At 37.1% G+C, this 13,596-nt stretch overlaps 1 protein-coding gene across 8 annotated transcripts in view; it reads left to right on the top strand.

Annotated features, from left to right (window-relative positions):
* The window catches only part of Fam110b (family with sequence similarity 110 member B), a 135,672-nt gene that overhangs the window by 16,479 nt on the left and 105,597 nt on the right, over window positions 1-13,596 (top strand). For all 8 annotated transcript variants that reach the window (XM_074068643.1, XM_074068650.1, XM_074068649.1 and 5 more), the window contains exon 2: window positions 1,246-1,362. The gene's annotated coding sequence lies outside the window, so the exon portion shown is untranslated. The remainder of the gene's footprint in view (window positions 1-1,245; window positions 1,363-13,596) is intronic.

Here is a 13,596-nt window from a genome sequence, read left to right as displayed (position 1 = left end):
TCATGAGGGCTAGGATGTAGTTCATTTGGTAGAGCAAATGCATGAGTGAGGCCCTGGGTTTGATCCCAACACCAAAGGTGGAAAAAAAAAAAAAGACCCAAAAAATGTAGGCCTTGAAATAAAAATTTAATTTTAAGTATTACCAGTTTTAGTCTTAGATTTTATTTAGTTCTTTTTTAGTTTCTGCTTCTATCCTAAGAATGTCCATTCTCTGCGCCTTTAGAGCCTTATTTTCCATAGGTTCTCTAATGTATTTGTCACTGCTTTTGTGTGTGTGTGTGTATGTGTGTGTATGTGTGTATGTGTGTATGTATGTGTGTGTGTGTGTGTGTGTGTGTATGTGTACGTGCATGTGTGTGTGTGTGCACGCACACATGCGCTACTAGGTTTGAACTCAGGGACTTCCTCTTACTAGGCAGGTGCTCTACCACTTGAGGAATACCTCCAGTCCCTCTTGCTTTGGTTATTTTTGAGATAGGGATTCAAGTTTATGCCTGGTCCTGCCTGGCCCTTGATCGTCCTTGTTTTTTGCTTCCTGTATAGCTGGTATAATAGGTGTGAACCACCACAACCAGCTTTATATTGGTTGAAATTGGGGTCTCATAAACTTTTTTTCCCAGAGTGGCCTCAAACTGAGATTCTTTGACCTCCATCTCCTGAGTAGCTAGGATTACAGGTGTGAGCTACCCATCGACCCTTACAGTTGTTTTAAAGTCCTCAACTTTAAAATACTAGTCTCATTAATGGTCCATCTATAATTCTGTGCTTATTCACTGTGTTCATTCTTAATTATGACCATATTTTCCTGTTTCCTTGTATGTTTCATGATTTTTGTTGTATGCTTGGTGTTGTAAATAAAAATAGGTAGAGCCTAAATATATGTATTCTGCATAATCACATTTTATTTGTTTGCTTTCCAGAGTGCAGGCTCTTTCTTATGGAGATTAGACTGAATAACTGTGCATTCAGTTCCTTCACAATTTAGCTACATATAAAGTTGCACTTTAAATTATATTGAGTTCAATACTAGGCCTTAAAAAATCTTTGACAGTATTTCAGCTTGGTGAGGGTTGGGCAACAGTTTCAGATCCTTTAACTGAAATGTGATGAGAATGTGTGGGCTGTGTGATTCTCTCGGCTTTCTATGCTCTCACTGTTGCTTTCTTGTCTTATTTTGGGGAGGTGAGGTAGATCAGAAGATGTCTTAGAAAAAGTAGTTTACTTTTGCATTTTTACTTCTTTCAGATACCAGTTGTCCTGCCTGTTCCTACTGTCATCTAAGGCGTGTCGGTCTCCACCATCCTACAGGGTCTGCCCGGCACCTGCTCCTCCTGGTCCACATTAAGCACAGACAGTCTTCAGGTACGGAAGCTGCTGTGGCCTTTGTCTCACCAAAGGAGGGCTTGCTCCTTGTTGACATGTGGTTGTCAAGGTTTCTTTGTATTTATTACTCTTGCTAGACTCATAGTAGGCTTTTATTTGTCTGGGTGAAATTTCTTGTAACCATTGGGTCCAAGGCCTGTTTTTGAATTATCATACATTAATAATACAAGGGATTTCCTTGTGATAATTCCTTATATGTATAGAGAATACCTCCATTATTTTTCCATTTTTCCCCCTTCCTGACCCCCCTTTTTCCACACAGTGTTTGGTGGGTTTCATTATGTTACTTCCATATGTGTATATGTAGTAAGTGTACTTTGATCTTCACCCTTCTGTATCGTTTCCTATCCCCCTCCCCAAATTCTCTTCCTTAAGACAGTCCCTCATATACATTCATGTCCCATTATTATTATTATCATCATCATTTCAGGTCTAGGTTCCCAAATGATCAAGAACATGTGATATTTAGCTTTTTAGCATGGCTTATCTCGCTCTGCACTTTCATATGCTCTTCATCCTCATTGGACATGGACCCCTCCTCAGCGTTTTTCAATTAGTTGCCCCAAAAGAATTCTGGTTGGGTTTGACTAACAGAAAGCACTCATGATGACCAGTGAACACTTGAATGTGTTAAATGACATTCTTCTAATTTTTCCTTTATCCAAGTCTTGAATCTGTTATATCTGTGCTTTTTTTAATGAGCCACCATTGATTACTGATAACCTGCTTGATAAAATGGGATCTGAAAAGTAATAAAATAAAACCAAACCTTGCTGTTTTGAATTTGCCTGAATCATTCTCTTTAGTTATAAAATTGCCCATATGGGAACAAGTCAAAAAACATGAAAAGTTAGACAAATACATAGATTTGCTGCATAGCATTGAAATGCAGTTGTTTATTTACTCTTGCAATTCTATGTCAGTGGCATTAAGTGTCTTGTTATTTCATATTCAGAACAATCCTGAATAGAACTGAGATTTCAGTTTTGGGTTGTTTGACAGCAAAATGTCCAGTTTTTACCAATTAGCTATAAGTGATACCTTTGCAATCAATTGTTGATCAACCAGTGATATTTTATTCAGTACCTACTTTATTGTGGATATTGGTTTGAGAATGGAGTATGATGGACATGGAAGAACTCAAAGACTGTCTGAAATATATAATTTAGTTGGAGGATGAAAAGTTACACAAAAAAGCCAAAATGCTATCTGTTATATGTTATCATATCACAGATGCTGTATTTTGTGGAGAAAGTTGTGTTTTTAATCATGCAATTTAGCGCAAGTTAAGCATCCTAATCCTTAATTTCTAAATGCTCCAAAATCCAAAACTTTTTTGAGTGTAAACACAATGCCACACATCTGATCCTTACCGATATGAAAATAACTGAAATCTGAACCACTTCTGGTCTCAATCATTTTGCATGAGGGATTCCCAACCTATATTAAGAGAGCAAAATTGCCTTGAATGTAATGGAGGCATTAGTTTGAAATTGACTCATAATCTAAATCTTTCCTGGCTAGTCATTTATATTGAAATTGATTTCCTTGAGGCCCTGAAGAGAGCTGCAGCACACATTTAATATGGAAAGGCCAACCCTGAGTCAAACCTTACCCAAACTTATTTTACAGACATGTTGTGGAGTCCTAGCTCACAGATTCCTCTCGTTGGCCCAGCATTGTGAGGGCTCTGAGGTGCACCAGTGAGCAGTGTTCTGTGATGCTGAGGTGCTGGCTCTCTGGATTCTGTTAGTGCATTCAGGCTTTCATTTTCATTCACACAATGGTGTATGTTTAGCCTGTCCAATTACCAAGGGCTTTACTGGTGAGAAGCAGCTGCTCTGTTTCTATTTTGAACATTGAGTGTCCCCTGATATGAGCAGTAATGGACACACAAAACCTGAGCAAAAAAATGGAGACATTATGCTAAGTGTAATAAGCCAGCCACAAAAGGACAAATGCTGCGTGATTCCATTTATGTCAAGTACCTAGAGCAGTCAGAGGGGACAGAAAGTAGAGTGGTGATGGTCAGGACTAGAAGAATGAGGAGTTGGTTTATGGGTATGGCATTTTAGTTTTGCAAAACAAAATGAATTCTAGAGATGATGGTAGTGGTAAGGCACCATGGCGTGACTGTATTTAATGCCAACAGTGTGCTTAAAAAATGGTTAAGATAGTAAATTTGTATATATATTTTATCACAGTTTTAGAAATGGAATAATGTAAAACATGATACCTCAATAAAACCTATGTTTAACCCTTAAAAAAGGAAGTGTCCACTAAATCATGTTACATTTTACTGACATTATGCTTAATCTTTGTAGGATAGCAGAAAATACTGGTGTTGATATTGGCATGATTCTATACTTGCTTATTAATGAGATGAATAGCTTTTCTTGGAAAAAGTCAAGAGTACAGACTTTTTGGCTTAAAGTCATCACCACCTGCTCTGCAAATCACTTGAGGAGGACTCCAGTGATATTCTAACATAGACAAGAGAGTCAAGTTCAGAAGATGTTAGTGATTAATCTCTAAAGGAGCAGAAAAGCCACATGGGAAAGTCCTGCTCTCAGAAACAATAGTGTCAGAACCTGAGTGTCTTTCCCACAGCTTAAGTGATACTCCCTGGACCCAGTGTTGAATATGCAGTGGAGACTTTTTTAAAAACTAAAAAAACATTTTGTAATGCTGGGTATGGAACCCATTGCTTTACACATGCTAGGCAAGTTAGGCAAGCACTTTACCAACGAGCTACATTCCCAGCCCACCCTCACCACTTCTTTTTCCAAGGGATAGAGTTATAGGTCTAAGCCTCCGGCACCCAGCTTTCCCAGCTCCAGTTTTTTTTTTAAGGAAAATTTTAAAAAAAGACTGAATTTAATCAGTCTTTTTTAATTTAATATCTTGTTTGATATTTGGTAATGATTGGAAGGATGGAAAGTTGCCAGTTTTTAATCACAGAAAACAGAAATTTGTTGACATAATTTCTTGGCATCATATTCTGTGGTGAGTTAAATAATATTGCATAATTTTTATGTAATTTTTTTACTAATCATTTAAAAATAATAATTTAAAAATCAGCTTCAAATTGAGATCAATGCAGAACTAGGTGTAGTAGTAGCTGTTTGGGAGACAGAGGTAGAATGGAGTGTTCAAAGTCAGCCCAGACAAAGTTAGCAGTTATCAAGACCCTATCTCAAAAGAAAACACAAACAACAGGGCTAATAATAATTGCGTTTCGAGTGGTGCAGTTGTTTCCTATCATGAGCCTGGCCCCTGGGTTCAAACCCTCGTACCGCCATCCCACTTCCTGAAAAAAAAAATGATGTCAGGGCTGGTGGAATGGCTCAAGTGGCACAGAGCGTGAGACCCTGAGTTCAAACCTAGTACTGCAATAAAATAACAACAATAATAATAATATCAATGCTTTCTTCCTTAGATAGTGTTGAGTTACTTACTCCTATGGTTTTTTTTTTGGTCAGAGAAATATTTCACATAACATACATTAATAAGGGATTATGTAAATATTTAATAACTACATGTAAAATATTTAATAATGACAAAACACATGTTTTCTGCAACAGTGTCTGCTATACAACAGAACCTTGGTATTGGGATGTATGGTTCCATGGAGACAAGCCGTTGAGGAAATACTGAATGCTCAGAATGCATGGAGTTCAGCACCATACTGTGCATGCTTGATTCATTTTTCCCATAACTGGGCTTGAGGCATGGCTTTGGTGATAGAATGCCTGTCTAGCAAGTCCACGACCCTGAGTTCAAACCCCAGTACTGCCAGAAAACAAAACAAGAAAAACACCGTACACATTTTCTGCCTAAATGTCACCCAAAGACGTGCCACCTTTCAACAAATCTCAAATTTTTCCCTTTATCACTGCAGTTAGACACATTAACTTTTATCTGCTTTTTTGTTATCATTTGTTGTTTGGGAGGTAAATTTTCACAAAATGAAGGGTAGGGAAACACTCTACAGATCACACAGTGATTTAAACACACCTGACAATAATGCAAGTCTGACTGAGAGCTTCTCCATATCGACTGAGCTGGGTAATGTATTTGTAGGAATATAAAGTTTTCTGTTTTTGAAATTTCTTTTGATTTTTAAAAGGTGGTTTTTTTTAACCACCAAAATTACATGTGATAATTTCATGAATAAGGCAGGGTTATGGTATAACCTGTGTGTGTTTTGGATTTAGGAACTCTTTAGGGTTATATAAGTTAAAATTTTTTGAGGAAGATGGCTTCTGTGTTCCTTCATTCCAGAATAATTTGGCAGTTTTACAGACTTTGTCAAAGTCACTCTTGTTTATACTCGGGTATCTGGATCTAAACAGCAAATCTACCCGCTGCTTCTGGCAGTTTGTCTGAGAACTTTATATAAACTCTAGGTTCCTTCATAATTTCTGCGATCTTTTCTAAATGAATTATTTTTAGCTCCTGACTCACAATCATTGAAACCCTGGGGAATGATAAAATTATTAATTGAACTATATCCAGCAAGGAATGTGCTAACTTTAAAGTCATGTGTTTCCAAGTACCATTTTTAGGAGCAATAAACATGAGACATGTATCACTCTTTTTTTTTTTTTAAATCTTCTTTGCAACAAGATACATTTATCTTTAATTTGCACTTATCCTTAAAAATTGTGACACTGATATTGTCACAATTTTTAACTTGGACATACCATTTTTTTGGGCCATATGTGGGTTTTCTAAGTGCTGTTTATGGAGAATCCATGAACAAAAGTTCTGAGCTACATTTGAATGAAATTAATGAAACTTTCAGTGTGCTTTTTTCTATAGCAACCAAAAAAGTATAGGGATCTTTTTCAACTCAGTCCAAATAAATTAATTATTCTATCTGTAGGAATCTCCCTATATAGCTATCCTTACCTCAACTAACAAAAATCCCTGGTCCTCCTTATTATTGCTTATACTCTCTCTTCAACAAAATTAGAGATAAGGGCAAAACAGTATTGGCTTGTAAGCGAGGGGGTGGGGGCGAAAGAGAGGGGATAAGGGGAAAGGGAGGGGGTGGGAGGGAAGTGGGGAGTAATGACACAATCATTGTATGGACATATGAATAAAGGAAATTTTTAAAAAAAGGGTTCTGCTGAATGTGCGGAACATTACAGTGAGGTCATTATGTCTTAGTTTGAAACTCAAGATGCCTTTCATTGTACATTCCTGCCTTTTCTGGAAAGAAAAGGAAAATTTCCAGATCAGAAATCAATGATCCACAACAAAAGGGGGAATAGAAGAAACCTTTATTTAAGTAGCTTGTGTGTACCTGCCAGTTTTACATATTTTGTTGTAACACCTTCCTCCAAAATAGGAATTATTTCCATTCATTGATGAAAAAGCCAATTGCCCAGTGAGACTTGTCTAAGGCTTGTTACCACCAACAGTAGCCAAGACTGGACCCCAGCTCTGCTGCAGCCAGTGCTGCTGCAAAACAGCGAGCCAGCAGTTAGTGAGCTGGCACCTTTTCTGATCCTGTGCTAACTCCTTCCTCATCCTCACATTGACCCTAGGAGGTTAGGGCTTTCATTGTCTTTATGTTACAAACCAAGAGACTGGGGCTTAGAGGTTAATCCAGTAACTCAAGGTCACATGGAGGTAGAGTTTGAACCCAGCTGGCTTTAGAATGCCAAGAGGGTCCATTCAGCAATCATTTTGGCTCCTGTACTGTGTCCCAACTAAAGATAGCCTGGATCCTTTCAAGAATCACCCACCTTCTATCTTTAGTAGCCTCAAAATGAAAGAGTATTCATCTGGGTTTGCTCTGTAGCTGTTGTGCAACCCAGGTGGATGTTTCTGAGTGGGTTAAAATCAGACAGCACATGAAAACATGACGAATTGTGCTATCTTGGAATTTCTTACTCATTCCCAAATATCTGAGGTGCTACATCCTGGGCTAAGTCCCAATATTGAGATAACCAAGCAAGGTTTCTAGATTAGTGGGGGATATAGCTGTAACCCTGTGATCTGGAATGAATGTTTTCACGAAGCACATAAAGTACTAGGGCATGAAGAGGAGGAAGGGGTGAAGCTTGGAGAAGTCAAGAGAGGGCTTCTCAAAGGTGGGATTGTCTGAGCTAAGGATGAATGGGCTAAGGTCTCCAGACACAACACATGACGAGTGTTTCAGACAGTGAATGGCATATGCATAGTGTGAAAGCAAGAAAAAGTGTGGCCTGATGAGAGGTTCTAGAATGGTTCTGAATAGCTGGGACACAGTATGGGAAGGACAGTAACTGATGAAGCTAAACCCCTCGGAGTCCTTGTCTGTCATCCTAGCAGTGCTGGTGATGGTAGATTTGGGGCTATGGGGAAGGAAGGCTGGCTATGATAGAACATGGACAAAGGTAAGTTTTGCTGCCTTATGGAGGTTGAAAACCTGGATGTTAGGAAATAGATTGTGAAGGATGTTATAATGATTCAGGAGGCACATCAAAATTAAATGTCAGGATTAGAGTACTACTGAATCCACAGCTGCTTCCAGATCTTCTTGCTTTATGAGGCAGACAATTCAAATGTGAGCTTGTTCAATCAGTGGATCGCCCTTATCCCGACCCATCTTGCTTCTCTATAACATCCACTATCAGAATGATGTCTTTTCCTCCACATGACAGTCTTCCTTCACTCTGAGGCACTTTGCAGGCTATAACTCATGAGATGTTGTTAGGCTCCCTTCCTGTCTGCCCACACCTCAGTTTGTTTGTCCAGATCTGGTAGTCCCCAACACCTTTACTAGCTTGGATTGGAATAGGTACAAGGTCCTTTCAGACTCATGTCTGAAATTTTGTAGTGGAGGGTTGGCAACAGTACAAAAGGTTCAATTTCCTTAAACTGAGTTTACAAGGGGGCTTGTTGTGAGTTCATGCAGAGAATACAGAACAGTACCATTGCTCCTACATAGGCTGACCGATTTAGAACAGAGTAATACTTCTACTTATTTGCACTGAACTCCATACTTCAGATAGTCCAGCAATATTTTCACTAGCATTTATGCCATAGTTAACGGTTGAATGATAAGTTCAGCATTGTAGATCTTTTACACATGTATCAATTCCTTATTTACAGTTTTGTTTGTTTGTCTGGTGAACTTTGCCTGGGCAGGGACTTTCTTACCTAATCTTGGTACCTTTCTCTACGTTTTGCAGTGACCACCTGGTAGCCCCCAGGAAACACTTATTGAAAGATTGCAGTTGTTATTTTTTGGACCTAACATTTGACCTTAGTATTGTGAAATCCTTCTGACCTAGCACACTTCTACTGTATAACATTGGAAACATTTTAACCTTGAATCTCCTGTAACTTTGATAAACTTGTCTTAAATCTTTATTTACTCAATATATAAGCCTGTCCAGATTGAGGCACAAAATCTTGTGGATGCTAGCAGGTATTTCCCATTTAGTGTATCAAAGTGTTTTAAAGCTCGTTTTGGAGTTGATTCATAAATCTGGCTTGTATTTCTTCAAGTTTTTACACTTGTGTTTTTCATACACATTTCTTGGCACATCTTCTGTCTGCCATATGTTAACTTCCATGGATTATCAGTATTTTTAGGAAGTTTATTCTCTTACATTGAAGAGGCTGATCATAGACTGTATGTTATTAGGCTACAACCCATGAGATGTTGCAGAACAATGGAATTGTTTAGTTTCCCTGTAAGCAGTATTATCGTCGGTTTTTCGTTTTTGGTGGTCTCCAGGTTCTTAGCCCTCATTGATTGCTGTAATCCTCATTATATTTTGAAGGTGTTGAGCACTGCCTGCTGAAGGATTTTCAAGTCTTACTGAAGTTAATGAATTTTCAGATTAAATAATAGTGGCACTGAGGTTGTTTTTAAACCACTTTTGTGAGGTACAATGCCTACCATTAAACTTACTGTCTTTCAGTATACAGTTCAGTGAATTCCTAAAAATATGCATAGTCATGTACCTACTCTCACAGGTTTAGTGTAGAACATTTTTATCAACTTGTGTGTCTTTTCAGGCCCCTTTGCCAGTTGGTCGTTTTCCCCACACTCTGATCATGGAAGTCTTTGCTCTGCTTTCTGTTGATAGAGTTTGCCTTCTCTAAAATACAACCATCTATTTAGTCTCTTGTATTTGGCTTTTTTCCAATAATGAAGTACTCTTGAAATTCATATATTATTTTATATATCAGTGTTATTTCCTTTTTATAACTGAGTACTATTTTCTATGTGACATATACCACAATTTGACTGTTTATTCACCAGTTGATGGGTATTTGAGAATAAGGCTGCTATGCATATCTTTCATATCTTTGTGTGAAATCTGTGTGTTTAAATTTCTCTTTGGTTTATACCTAGAAGTGGAATTGCTGGGTTACATAGTATGTGCTTTACTTTAAGAAAAACTACCAGATTATTTACCTATAATATTTTTAATTTTCCACCGTAATTGCATCTTCAAAATTTAAATTTAGATATGTAATGATATTTTATTAAGCCTTTATTTTACATTTCTCTAATTATGTTGAAAAATCTCTTCCTCTGCTTGCATGATACTTAGTCTTTGTTGAAAGTACATATTTTAACATTCTCCTTTTTTCCTTTACTTATTATGGATTTTTGACACTGAGTTTTAATGCCATTAGTAAGTTCATATGAAGAAATATAAAGAAGCTACAGTTGTCTCTTGATATCTTCAGAATATTGGTCCCAGGACTTCTCTTGGTTACAAAAGCCTGTGAGTGCTCAAGTTCTATATATAAAATGCAATAAAGTATATCTTCCCATATACTTTAAATCATCTCTAGATGACTTATAATAGCTAATGCAAAGTAATGGCTCTGTAAATAGTTGTTACGCTGTTTTGTTTAGGTAATGATGACAACCAACAAAGGCTGTACATGTTTAGTACAGATGTCATTTTTCCCAAATATTTTAGAGCTACAGCTGTTTGAATTCACAGATGTGGAATTCATGAATACAGAGGGTGGCTGTATTTATCTCTTTCATAGTTTGAAGAAAGAAGTCACTCTTAATGGATGCTTTGTTCCCTAAGCTACTTGTGCTATTTGGGGCAAGTGTAGGGCGGTCCTGTGTCACTTGCTGGCCTATTGTAGTTGATCTTCTGTTACTTCCTTGCATACAGTCTTTACTTTCTCTGAGTCTGTCAACCCATGTTCCCTGGGAAACCACCTGTAGCTGCTAACTGCTGTAGCTCTCTGAACATACTCACATGGACATGCACCCATGCAAACCTTGATGCCAGGTCCTGCAAAGGCCTCCTTGAGCTCCTTGTTCATCTCATTTTAGATCCTGTGCACCCAGCACTGTGCAGTATAAATAGTGGGAGTCAAGGATGACTATTGATAATGATAAGCTGCAGATCTGAGTAAATTGAGTATGCTGTAGCAATTGAAGAGTTTTAGACAATACAGATTCTGGCTAGTATGCATCTAATGCTAAGTTGTTTTGAAAGTCTTACTTTAAAATTGCTTAAATAGGCTTTAACAGTAGAATACCCGTATTTTACTTGATAGTTGTCTATAAAAGCTACTTGAAAACGTAGAAAACCTATCATTATGATTTGAGCATGAGTAAGAAAAATGCAAGAATAGTTTTGGTGTAACTGTATGTAGGTTAAATGACTAAGAGTATCCCAAATTTTATTTCAGATTTTTCATGAACCATGATCATATAATCTGGCTTTGTCAGTGGAGTGAAAGGCAGAGTATGCTCTTCACAATTTTCAGTGGTTTATATTGGCATAAAGTTGAGTTGCCTTATTAAGTGATACTTACACTATATAGTATAATATTTCTTATTTATGCTAACATAGATGAAATTATAAGCTCTTAAGAGGTTATTTATGGAAATGAAAGATCAAATATGACCCAATAGAGCACTGGATTGACATCTAGGAAATCTGACATCTAAGGTATATGCCACTGTGTGACTTTACAATAGTCAGTTAACCACTCTAGGCTTTCATTTCCTCCCCTGTGAAATGGATCAACTGGAGCAGATGATGTAAGGGCCCTAAGTCTTCAGCATATATGATATGAATTAATTTATTAGGATGATTTTGGCCTCACATGACAATTTTAAAGATGAATCCAATATTGAATTTCTTCATTTGTGACATTAATCCCCATTGCAGTTGTAATCATGTGACTTTCTATCTCTGAATCATTGTAGTCAGGGTTTAGCTCTTCATTATTTTCTTTCTTCAAAAGTATGAAAAGGAAAAGGCAAAAATGGGTAGAAAGGAACTTATCCAGCTTTTGATAAAAAAAAAACTAGTTGCAAAATGTTTTATATACAACCATTTGCTTTGTCATTATATATCACAATCAATTTAAATAGGACTGAAATATTTTTATATTAAAAATTCTTCTAAAATAATATTTATAGTTTGGTTTTGTTAGTCTGAATTCTTAGAATCTCATATAATGTATTTCAACAGGCAAATGAAATAAAATCTCATACTGCATATGCTAAAGCAATCAAAGAGCCACAGAACTTGGAGTCTCTATTTTTGTTTTAATCTAATACTAAGTTTTACTTTATGTTCTTGGGCATTTTTAGGTGATAGAATAAGAGTAAGTAGGTTGTTTGAAAGTTTTACAGGTGAGAGTGGGAAGTATTCATCTGAATTGTTATTTAAGGCGACATTTTGAGGCTTTCCCTATTTATTTTTTGAAGCCATACAAAATTTGGGTCATGATTTGCAGCCTTACTAATAAGCTTTAGGCATATTGTTCATAACACATCGTCCTGAAAGGAGCTGATGATGATTGGGAATCTGGCATAAATCTCAAAGTAGTTTTCAGGATCATCTGTTGGAGTCCAAGCTCTTTCTTAAAATATCTTACTATTGATTGCTCCTTTAACCATGCGAAATATACAGTAAACCTCAATAAAGAAGACAACTATTGCAGCCAGAATATTTTCTTTCCTTGTCTGCTAGCTTTTACTTTCAGGTAAACAAAGAGGCATTTACACGGGTGGCCTCCCACAAAAACAGATGCAGGAGGAGATAGTTAGATAGTTAAAATTTCCACCGTGGTGTTTTCTTTTGAGTTGCCAGCTGTCCAGAAAACAGTCACTTTCATGATTCATCCAGGTTTCTCCAAATACAGTAAAAACAATTTTGCATCCCACTGTACTGGGGAAGTAACTCTCTTTATGTTGCCTTGGTTTCTCACCCTTTCTAGAAAAATTGAGCCATGTTGTCCTTGGGCCAGCCACTTGCCCAGTCTATGTTAATTTTTTTTCTTACCTACAATGAAATATAGTAACTTAGTATTTGGGGTGGTATAGTCTCAAAATCTGTCCTTGATCTGGGAAACAGCAGTCCAGGACAAGCAGGAATGTGTTCTGGTCTATGAGTCAAGTCAGGACTGCATTTGGAAGGCAGATAAGCTGCAGCACTTGTCTGGTCTATTTGCTTCCTTTGCAAAAAGAACTGAGTTCTTCAAGTACAAATATCTGTTCTGTCCTCCAGTTTTGCTGTGGTTTGTGAGGAGGTGCCATCATTTCCTCCTGATCCTGTGAGCTAGGATTAACAAGTCCTGTTAGGGTATGTTGAGTTTGGAATGATGCAGAGGCAGGGGTGATGCTTAGGTTGTCCTTTGGTTTGCTTTCTGTTGATTACACAAACAAAGCCTATCCCATAGTTGGGTTTTGTGTTCCTCTGGGACCAATTTAAAGCTTGCTAAAGCAACAAAACTTAGAAAAGGATTTTGAACCCAACTTTTCCATAGGTGTGTTAGGAAATACACTGTTTTTCAGTGAAAATCAGTTTTTTAAAATGCTGCTTTTAAATCACTTGTATTCTCCAGCATTATTTTCGATGTGTCCATTTCCTTTTAGAAATCCCCCAATTAACATCAAGACTTCTATTCCTATTTTATCTGAGTCTTGAATTAGAAGCTACCAAGAGTCTGTAAGGCCTAAAAGGAAAATAGAAGGTAAACATATTTTTTAAAATGTATTAAATTAATATATTATACATGTATTTATACATAAATCTAATCATAAATAAATGTAACCCTTTATATGTTGAACAGAATTGAGGTATCTCTTCCCTGTTTTCTCTACTTTTTCCATTTTTATCTACTTTTTCCTTTCCTTTCCCCTCCTCTCTTTTACCCTCCCCTCTTCCCTTTGCTTTTTTCTGTTCATATATGCATTCAGCACACATTTGTGGA

This window comes from Castor canadensis, chromosome 3 (assembly GCF_047511655.1).
Source record: "Castor canadensis chromosome 3, mCasCan1.hap1v2, whole genome shotgun sequence".
In the NCBI taxonomy this organism is placed as follows: Eukaryota; Metazoa; Chordata; class Mammalia; order Rodentia; family Castoridae; genus Castor; species Castor canadensis.
The sequence above is the reverse complement of the archived record's forward strand: the minus strand, read 5'-3'. Positions and strand labels throughout refer to the sequence as shown.